We start from the raw sequence: 12,500 nt of genomic DNA on the forward strand, positions 1-12,500 counted from the left end.
CTCCATCCCTCCCTCTTTCCCCCTCTCTCCATCTCTCCCTCCTCCCCACTCTCTCCATCTCTCCCTCCTCCCCCTCTCTCCATCCCTCCCTCCTCCCCCCTCTCTCCATCCCTCCCTCTTTCCTCCTCTCTTCATCCCTCCCTCCTCCCCCTCTCCTCACCTCTCTCACAGGCCCGTCCCAGGTATCCGGTCCCAGAGCAGTCACACACATATCTGTTCCAGCCCTCCCTGCAGAGGTCAGAAGTTGGGGTTAATGGTCAAGTCAAGGGTCATGCCAGAGTAGATAAAACTACAGATACACTGTAATTCTTCAATTCACCATTCGCTAAACACCGTCCCCTTGGTTACTGTTGCAACTTGGGTAAAAAATAAATTCAGTGGTGCCCAATTCCCCATTCAACCACTGGCAAAATCCCCTCACAATGATCTCAAACTGTGTTTTTCCCATCGATAATCAGGAGACTCTCTGGGAAGTTGTGGTGGACTGCCATTACACTTGCTTTACGGGAACCTGGTCAAATGAAGTTTGTAGTGTGGCTAGCCACTGGATAGCTGTGAATTCACTGTCAGCATGCAATCTAAGGTACTAACCATTTCTGGAGCTAACTAGTACTTTCAAATTGTATCCTGATGTCAACAGCAGATGAGAATTATATTCATAGTATAGCTAACTAACCTAGCTAACATACATTTGGAGAAAACAACTTATAACAACTGGCTAGCTAGCTAGTGTTAGCAACATTTTCAATGCTGGTCATGCAATGAGCTAACTAACCAGATCGCAAACAATGCAACAAAATTATAATTTCGGATTTGAAAAATACTCAATCAACAGCATTTCATGAATCAATTATTGTTAAATTATTCTGCCATTTTTTAATGTAGGATAAAAAATAAAATAAAAACATCCCAGTTTTTTCCATTGCCCTCATTGGCGTTCATGCATTTGAAACATACGGTCTATATATGGTTTAAAACGAGAGCTTGTTCTAGGCGTTGGACTCGAGCTTGGTTAGCGACAGTTGTCCACCGAAGCACTGAGATTGGTTGTCCAAAATTCTGGGGCGGGCTTAGCGAAGGGTCAATTCAAGGTGCTTTATTGACATGAAAAACATTCTTTAAATATGCGCCTAAAAGTCTTCTCTCAGTCTAGAACTTAGTTCAAAGTGCAGGGAGTCCTTTAGAAACAGTCAAGCACACATCTACATAGTCCCGTACTGTACAGTAGACCTGACTTGAGTAGCTGCGTTACCTGCAGGTGGCGCTGTGTTGGCAGGGGTTGGACAGACACTGTTTAGGGGGCTCTCTGGAGCAAGACGGTTTCACCCCTACAGCCCTCTGAGCCTCAGCCAGACGACGGATGTCTTTACTCTGACCGTCCACAAACAGGTCTCTCACACAGCCCACATATCCATAGTTCAACAACGCTGTCCACACCTACAGGGAAAAGGAGAGACAGGTTACACACACACACACACACACACACACACACACACACACACACACACACACACACACACACACACACACACACACACACACACACACACACACACACACACACACACACACACACACACACACACACACACACACACACACCCTGACCTTAACCCAAAAAACTAACCCTAATCCTAAACATAACCCGAGCTCCTAACCCTAAAACTAACCCTAGCTCCTAATCCTAACCCTTAACCTATTTCTAAACCCCCCAGGCTAAACCCTAAACCCCCTAGAAATAGCATTTGACGTTGTAGGGACTAACAAAATGTCCCCAGTTGGTCAAAGTTTTGTTTGTTTACTATTCTAGTAAGGACTTGTAATGTAAAGGAAATGTAATGTAAATGTAATGTAATGACTTCGGGTCCCCACAAGAATAGTTAAACACGTCCACACACACACACGCACATAAACAAACGCACACACACACCTCAGTAGGAAAGATAAGTCCTTGGCGGTCCTCCGGTAATCCTCCCAGGTACAGGATATCATCCAGGTCTAGAATCTCACTGTCCCCTGGAGCGGTGTACGCTGTACGCTGTGAGTTCACTGAGATAGTACCTACACACACACACATACAAGGTTAGGGTTAAGAGGGATCAATGATTAGGGTGCTCTGACACTGACTGTATCGCTCAGAATGAGTCTGCTAAGTGGCTCAAATGTGAATGTAAAGGTTAAGTTACCTTTCCCACTGCCCACTTGCCAGGCCGTCATTATAAATAAGAATGGCTGTTAATGGGTTAAAGGTGAAATCAAATCAGATACCTGATCGTCCGTCCCTCTGGAAGTCGACGTGGTACCACTCGCCATCGTTGACCTTCCTGTCGATGGCCTTGGTCTTGGTGGTTCCTGAGCCCATGTCCAGCAGCAGATACAGGTGACCATCCAGCATCTCGATGGCAAAGAAATCCACCTGCAACAGAAACGGCAACAATAGAAAAAACAGCACAATATGAACATCAGCACCGACACCAGTATCAACATCAACATCAACACCAGTATCAACATCAACACCGGCAACAGTATAAACACCAACATCAACACCAGTATAAACACCATCAACAGTATAAACATCAACACCAACACCAGTATCAACATCAACATCAACATCAACACCAGTATAAACACCATCAACAGTATAAACATCAACACCAACACCAGTATCAACATCAACATCAACACCAGTATAAACACCATCAACAGTATAAACATCAACACCAACACCAGTATCAACATCAACATCAACACCAGTATAAACACCATCAACAGTATAAACATCAGCACCGACACCAGTATCAACATCAACATCAACACCAGTATCAACATCAACACCGGCAACAGTATAAACACCAACATCAACACCAGTATAAACATCAACGCCAACACCAGTATAAACACCAACACCAGTATAAACACCAACACCAGTATAAACATCAACACCAACACCAGTATAAACACCAACACCAACACCAGTATAAACACCAACACCAGTATAAACATCAACACCAGTATAAACACCAACACCAGTATAAACATCAACACCAGTATAAACACCAACACCAACAACAGTATAAACATCAACACCAGTATAAACATCAACACCAACACCAGTATAAACACCAACACCAACAACAGTATAAACATCAACACCAGTATAAACATCAACATCAACAACAGTATAAACACCAACACCAGTATAAACATCAACGCCAACAACAGTATAAACATCAACGCCAACAACAGTATAAACACCAACACCAGTATAAACACCAACACCAACACCAGTATAAACATCAACACCAACACCAGTATAAACATCAACGCCAACAACAGTATAAACACCAACACCAGTATAAACATCAACGCCAACACCAACAACAGTATAAACACCAACACCAACACCAGTATAAACATCAACGCCAACAACAGTATAAACACCAACACCAACACCAGTATAAACATCAACGCCAACAACAGTATAAACACCAACACCAACACCAGTATAAACATCAACGCCAACAACAGTATAAACACCAACACCAACACCAGTATAAACATCAACATCAACAACAGTATTAACACCAACACCAACACCAGTATAAACATCAACGCCAACAACAGTATAAACATCAACAACAACACCAGTATATATCACAACGGTTTGATTTGTCTTATCTTAGCAATTTCTTCTCAGCTAGCTACATAGCCGTCTTTGTATCAAAGATAATTGCGTAATTATCGTATTTCGCCGTCCTAACGTAGTCTTCACTAGCCAGCTAGCTAACGTCCACTGATTAGCTGCACTGAGAAACTTTTACACTCAACTGAACGACTTGATTAGTTTAGTGTTAGCTACCTACATAGCTGTCTTTGCTGTCTTCGTATCATCGTATCATCGTATCCAAGATAATTGTGTTGTTTAGGTTTAGAGTGTGTAGTCTTAGAGTGATTATCTTAATTTACCGAGGTTAGCTAGCCAGCTATTTGTCGTCCTTAACGTAGGTGACTCTGCTAGCTAGCCAACGCTAGCCAACGTCTTCTGTATAGAACTCAACTACCCGGTCGCATTCACAGGTTGTATCACATTTTCACTTCATTTCATTACAGTACAACGGTTTGATTTGTTTGATCGTAGCTAGCTACTTAGCTAGCTACATAGCCGTCTTTGTATCAAAGATAATTGTGTAGTCTAGAGCGATTTTCTAGGTTCGCTAGCCATCTATTGTCGTTCTTTTAACGCAACGTAACGTAAACAACACTGCTAGCTAGCCTGCTAGCCCCCGAATAGCAACACTGCAGAAACTATTACACTCAACGGAATGACTTGATTAGTGTAGTGTCAACAACGCACCCACTGCCAGCTGGCCTACTTCAGCAGTACTGTATCATTTTAATCATTTTAGTCAATAAGATTCTTGCTACGTAGCTTAACTTTCTGAACATTCGAGACGTGTAGTCCACTTGTCATTCCAATCTCCTTTGCATTAGCGTAGCCTCTTCTGTAGCCTGTCAACTATGTGTCTGTTTATCCCTGTTCTCTCCTCTCTGCACAGACCATACAAACGCTCCTCACCGCGTGGCCGCGGCCACCCTACTCTGGTGGTCCCAGCGCGCACGACCCACGTGGAGTTCCAGGTCTCCGGTAGCCTCTGGAACTGCCAATCTGCGGTCAACAAGGCAGAGTTCATCTCAGCCTATGCCTCCCTCCAGTCCCTCGACTTCTTGGCACTGACGGAAACATGGATCACCACAGACAACACTGCTACTCCTACTGCTCTCTCTTCGTCCGTCCACGTGTTCTCGCACACCCCGAGAGCGTCTGGTCAGCGGGGTGGTGGCACCGGGATCCTCATCTCTCCCAAGTGGTCATTCTCTCTTTCTCCCCTTACCCATCTGTCTATCGCCTCCTTTGAATTCCATGCTGTCACAGTTACTAGCCCTTTCAAGCTTAACATCCTTATCATTTATCGCCCTCCAGGTTCCCTCGGAGAGTTCATCAATGAGCTTGATGCCTTGATAAGCTCCTTTCCTGAGGACGGCTCACCTCTCACAGTTCTGGGCGACTTTAACCTCCCCACGTCTACCTTTGACTCTTTCCTCTCTGCCTCCTTCTTTCCACTCCTCTCCTCTTTGACCTCACCCTCTCACCTTCCCCCCTACTCACAAGGCAGGCAATACGCTCGACCTCATCTTTACTAGATGCTGTACTTCCACTAACCTCACTGCAACTCCTCCAAGTCTCCGACCACTGCCTTGTATCCTTTTCCCTCTCGCTCTCATCCAACACCTCCCACACTGCCCCTACTCGGATGGTATCGCGCCGTCCCAACCTTCGCTCTCTCTCCCCCGCTACTCTCTCCTCTTCCATCCTATCATCTCTTCCCTCCGCTCAAACCTTCTCCCACCTATCTCCTGATTCTGCCTCCTCAACCCTCCTCTCCTCCCTCTCTGCATCCCTTGACTCTCTATGTCCCCTATCCTCCAGGCCGGCTCGGTCCTCCCCTCCCGCTCCGTGGCTCGATGACTCATTGCGAGCTCACAGAACAGGGCTCCGGGCAGCCGAGCGGAAATGGAGGAAAACTCGCCTCCCTGCGGACCTGGCATCCTTTCACTCCCTCCTCTCTACATTTTCCTCCTCTGTCTCTGCTGCTAAAGCCACTTTCTACCACGCTAAATTCCAAGCATCTGCCTCTAACCCTAGGAAGCTCTTTGCCACCTTCTCCTCCCTCCTGAATCCTCCGCCCCCTCCCCCTCCTCCCTCTCTGCAGATGACTTCGTCAACCATTTTGAAAAGAAGGTCGACGACATCCGATCCTCGTTTGCTAAGTCAAACGACACCGCTGGTTCTGCTCACACTGCCCTACCCTGTGCTCTGACCTCTTTCTCCCCTCTCTCTCCAGATGAAATCTCGCGTCTTGTGACGGCCGGCCGCCCAACAACCTGCCCGCTTGACCCTATCCCCTCCTCTCTTCTCCAGACCATTTCCGGAGACCTTCTCCCTTACCTCACCTCGCTCATCAACTCATCCCTGACCGTTGGCTACGTCCCTTCCGTCTTCAAGAGAGCGAGAGTTGCACCCCTTCTGAAAAAACCTACACTCGATCCCTCCGATGTCAACAATTACAGACCAGTATCCCTTCTTTCTTTTCTCTCCAAAACTCTTGAACGTGCCGTCCTTGGCCAGCTCTCCCGCTATCTCTCTCTGAATGACCTTCTTGATCCAAATCAGTCAGGTTTCAAGACTAGTCATTCAACTGAGACTGCTCTCCTCTGTATCACGGAGGCGCTCCGCACTGCTAAAGCTAACTCTCTCTCCTCTGCTCTCATCCTTCTAGATCTATCGGCTGCCTTCGATACTGTGAACCATCAGATCCTCCTCTCCACCCTCTCCGAGTTGGGCATCTCCGGCACGGCCCACGCTTGGATTGCGTCCTACCTGACAGGTCGCTCCTACCAGGTGGCGTGGCGAGAATCTGTCTCCTCACCACGGGCTCTCACCACTGGTGTCCCCCAGGGCTCTGTTCTTGGCCCTCTCCTATTCTCGCTATACACCAAGTCACTTGGCTCTGTCATAACCTCACATGGTCTCTCTTATCATTGCTATGCAGACGACACACAATTAATCTTCTCCTTTCCCCCTTCTGATGACCAGGTGGCGAATCGCATCTCTGCATGTCTGGCAGACATATCAGTGTGGATGACGGATCACCACCTCAAGCTGAACCTCGGCAAGACGGAGCTGCTCTTCCTCCCGGGGAAGGACTGCCCGTTCCATGATCTCGCCATCACGGTCGACAACTCCATTGTGTCCTCCTCCCAGAGCGCCAAGAACCTTGGCGTGATCCTGGACAACACCCTGTCGTTCTCAACTAACATCAAGGCGGTGGCCCGTTCCTGTAGGTTCATGCTCTACAACATCCGCAGAGTACGACCCTGCCTCACACAGGAAGCGGCGCAGGTCCTAATCCAGGCACTTGTCATCTCCCGTCTGGATTACTGCAACTCGCTGTTGGCTGGGCTCCCTGCCTGTGCCATTAAACCCCTTCAACTCATCCAGAACGCCGCAGCCCGTCTGGTGTTCAACCTTCCCAAGTTCTCTCACGTCACCCCGCTCCTCCGTTCTCTCCACTGGCTTCCAGTTGAAGCTCGCATCCGCTACAAGACCATGGTGCTTGCCTACGGAGCTGTGAGGGGAACGGCACCTCAGTACCTCCAGGCTCTGATCAGGCCCTACACCCAAACAAGGGCACTGCGTTCATCCACCTCTGGCCTGCTCGCCTCCCTACCACTGAGGAAGTACAGCTCCCGCTCAGCCCAGTCAAAACTGTTCGCTGCCCTGGCCCCCCAATGGTGGAACAAACTCCCTCACGACGCCAGGACAGCGGAGTCAATCACCACCTTCCGGAGACACCTGAAACCCCACCTCTTTAAGGAATACCTAGGATAGGTTAAGTAATCCCTCTCACCCCACCCCCCCTAAGTTTTAGATGCACTATTGTTAAGTGACTGTCCCACTGGATGTCATAAGGTGAATGCACCAATTTGTAAGTCGCTCTGGATAAGAGCGTCTGCTAAATGACTTAAATGTAATGTAAATGTAATAAACATCAACACCAACACCAGCATAAACACCAACACCAACACCAGTATAAACACCAACACCAGTATAAACATCAACACCAGTATAAACACCAACACCAGTATAAACATCAACACCAATACCAGTATAAACACCAACACCAACAACAGTATAAACATCAACACCAGTATAAACATCAACGCCAACAACAGTATAAACACCAACACCAACACCAGTATAAACATCAACACCAACACCAGTATAAACATCAACACCAACACCAGTATAAACACCAACACCAACACCAGTATAAACACCAACACCAGTATAAACATCAACACCAGTATAAACACCAACACCAGTATAAACATCAACACCAATACCAGTATAAACACCAACACCAACAACAGTATAAACATCAACACCAGTATAAACATCAACGCCAACAACAGTATAAACACCAACACCAACACCAGTATAAACATCAACACCAACACCAGTATAAACATCAACACCAACACCAGTATAAACATCAACGCCAACACCAGTATAAACATCAACACCGGCAACAGTATAAACACCAACACCAACACCAGTATAAACACCAACACCAGTATAAACATCAACACCAGTATAAACACCAACACCAGTATAAACATCAACACCAATACCAGTATAAACACCAACACCAACAACAGTATAAACATCAACACCAGTATAAACATCAACGCCAACAACAGTATAAACACCAACACCAACACCAGTATAAACATCAACATCAACACCAACACCAGTATAAACATCAACGCCAACAACAGTATAAACATCAACACCAACACCAGTATAAACATCAACACCAACACCAGTATAAACATCAACATCAACACCAGTATAAACATCAACACCAACACCAGTATAAACACCAACACCAGTATAAACATCAACATCAACACCAGTATAAACATCAACACCAGTATAAACATCAACGCCAACAACAGTATAAACACCAACACCAACACCAGTATAAACATCAACATCAACACCAACACCAGTATAAACATCAACGCCAACAACAGTATAAACATCAACACCAACACCAGTATAAACATCAACGCCAACAACAGTATAAACATCAACATCAACACCAGTATAAACATCAACAACAGTATAAACATCAACATCAACACCAGTATAAACATCAACATCAACACCAGTATAAACATCAACAACAGTATAAACATCAACACCAACACCAACAACAGTATAAACATCAACACCAGTATAAACATCAACACCAGTATAAACATCAACACCAACAACAATATAAACATCAACACCAACACCAACAACAGTATAAACATCAACACCAGTATAAACATCAACACCAACACCAACAACAGTATCAACATCAACACCAGTATAAACATCAACACCAGTATAAACATCAACACCAACAACAGTATAAACACCAACACCAACACCAGTAGAAACACCAACACCAGTATAAACACCAACACCAACACCAGTATAAACACCAACACCAACAACAGTATAAACATCAACATCAACACCAGTATAAACATCAACACCAGTATAAACATCAACGCCAACACCAGTATAAACACCAACAACAGTATAAACATCAACACCAGTATAAACACCAACACCAGTATAAACACCAACACCAACACCAGTATAAACATCAACAACAAAATCTGTGATTGATTGGCGTATCATGCATCGATGCAAGCTTCAACGGGGCGGCAGGGTAGCCTAGTGTGGATATCTCACGTTGCCTATTTATATCTCATGTTGCCTATTTATATCTCATGTTGCCTATTTATACCTCATGTTGCCTATTTATATCTCATATGTTGCCTATTTATACCTCATGTTGCCTATTTATATCTCATATGTTGCCTATTTATACCTCATGTTGCCTATTTATACCTCATGTTGCCTATTTATACCTCATGTTGCCTATTTATATCTCATGTTGCCTATTTATATCTCATGTTGCCTATTTATATCTCATGTTGCCTATTCATACCTCATGTTGCCTATTCATACCTCATGTTGCCTATTTATATCTCATGTTGCCTATTTATACCTCATGTTGCCTATTTATACCTCATGTTGCCTATTTATACCTCATGTTGCCTATTTATATCTCATATGTTGCCTATTTATATCTCATATGTTGCCTATTTATATCTCATATGTTGCCTATTTATATCTCATGTTGCCTATTCATACCTCATGTTGCCTATTTATATCTCATATGTTGCCTATTTATACCTCGTGTTGCCTATTTATACCTCATGTTGCCTATTCATACCTCATGTTGCCTATTTATATCTCATGTTGCCTATTTATATCTCATGTTGCCTATTTATACCTCGTGTTGCCTATTTATACCTCATGTTGCCTATTCATACCTCATGTTGCCTATTTATACCTCATGTTGCCTATTCATACCTCATGTTGCCTATTTATATCTCATGTTGCCTATTTATACCTCATGTTGCCTATTTATATCTCATGTTGCCTATTTATACCTCATGTTGCCTATTCATACCTCATGTTGCCTATTTATATCTCATGTTGCCTATTTATACCTCATGTTGCCTATTTATACCTCATGTTGCCTATTTATATCCCATGTTGCCTATTTATACCTCATGTTGCCTATTTATACCTCATGTTGCCTATTTATATCTCATATGTTGCCTATTTATACCTCATGTTGCCTATTTATACCTCATGTTGCCTATTTATATCTCATATGTTGCCTATTTATATCTCATATGTTGCCTATTTATATCTCATGTTGCCTATTTATATCTCATGTTGCCTATTTATACCTCATGTTGCCTATTTATATCTCATATGTTGCCTATTTATATCTCATGTTGCCTATTTATACCTCATGTTGCCTATTTATACCTCATGTTGCCTATTTATATCTCATATGTTGCCTATTTATATCTCATATGTTGCCTATTTATATCTCATATGTTGCCTATTTATATCTCATATGTTGCCTATTTATACTTCATGTTGCCTATTTATACCTCATGTTGCCTATTTATACTTCATGTTGCCTATTTATATCTCATGTTGCCTATTTATACCTCATGTTGCCTATTTATATCTCATATGTTGCCTATTTATATCTCATATGTTGCCTATTTATATCTCATGTTGCCTATTTATACCTCATGTTGCCTATTTATATCTCATATGTTGCCTATTTATATCTCATATGTTGCCTATTTATATCTCATGTTGCCTATTTATATCTCATGTTGCCTATTTATACCTCGTGTTGCCTATTTATATCTCATGTTGCCTATTTATATCTCATGTTGCCTATTTATACCTCGTGTTGCCTATTTATACCTCATGTTGCCTATTCATACCTCATGTTGCCTATTTATACCTCATGTTGCCTATTCATACCTCATGTTGCCTATTTATATCTCATGTTGCCTATTTATACCTCATGTTGCCTATTTATACCTCATGTTGCCTATTTATATCTCATGTTGCCTATTTATACCTCATGTTGCCTATTCATACCTCATGTTGCCTATTTATATCTCATGTTGCCTATTTATACCTCATGTTGCCTATTTATACCTCATGTTGCCTATTTATATCCCATGTTGCCTATTTATACCTCATGTTGCCTATTTATACCTCATGTTGCCTATTTATATCTCATATGTTGCCTATTTATACCTCATGTTGCCTATTTATACCTCATGTTGCCTATTTATATCTCATATGTTGCCTATTTATATCTCATATGTTGCCTATTTATATCTCATATGTTGCCTATTTATATCTCATGTTGCCTATTTATACCTCATGTTGCCTATTTATACCTCATGTTGCCTATTTATATCTCATATGTTGCCTATTTATATCTCATATGTTGCCTATTTATATCTCATATGTTGCCTATTTATACTTCATGTTGCCTATTTATACCTCATGTTGCCTATTTATACCTCATGTTGCCTATTTATACCTCATGTTGCCTATTTATATCTCATATGTTGCCTATTTATATCTCATATGTTGCCTATTTATATCTCATGTTGCCTATTTATATCTCATGTTGCCTATTTATACCTCGTGTTGCCTATTTATACCTCATGTTGCCTATTCATACCTCATGTTGCCTATTTATACCTCATGTTGCCTATTCATACCTCATGTTGCCTATTTATATCTCATGTTGCCTATTTATACCTCATGTTGCCTATTTATACCTCATGTTGCCTATTTATATCTCATGTTGCCTATTTATACCTCATGTTGCCTATTCATACCTCATGTTGCCTATTTATATCTCATGTTGCCTATTTATACCTCATGTTGCCTATTTATACCTCATGTTGCCTATTTATATCCCATGTTGCCTATTTATACCTCATGTTGCCTATTTATACCTCATGTTGCCTATTTATATCTCATATGTTGCCTATTTATACCTCATGTTGCCTATTTATACCTCATGTTGCCTATTTATATCTCATATGTTGCCTATTTATATCTCATATGTTGCCTATTTATATCTCATGTTGCCTATTTATATCTCATATGTTGCCTATTTATATCTCATATGTTGCCTATTTATATCTCATGTTGCCTATTTATACCTCATGTTGCCTATTTATACCTCATGTTGCCTATTTATATCTCATATGTTGCCTATTTATATCTCATATGTTGCCTATTTATATCTCATATGTTGCCTATTTATACTTCATGTTGCCTATTTATACCTCATGTTGCCTATTTATACCTCATGTTGCCTATTTATACCTCATGTTGCCTATTTATATCTCATATGTTGCCTATTTATACTTCATGTTGCCTATTTATATCTCATGTTGCCTATTTATAC

At 42.4% G+C, this 12,500-nt stretch overlaps 1 pseudogene; it reads right to left on the minus strand.

Annotated features, from left to right (window-relative positions):
• Positions 1-12,500, minus strand: part of LOC124048146 — a 95,662-nt pseudogene that overhangs the window by 43,910 nt on the left and 39,252 nt on the right.

Source organism: Oncorhynchus gorbuscha, linkage group LG11 (genome assembly GCF_021184085.1).
Source record: "Oncorhynchus gorbuscha isolate QuinsamMale2020 ecotype Even-year linkage group LG11, OgorEven_v1.0, whole genome shotgun sequence".
Lineage (NCBI taxonomy): Eukaryota > Metazoa > Chordata > Actinopteri > Salmoniformes > Salmonidae > Oncorhynchus > Oncorhynchus gorbuscha.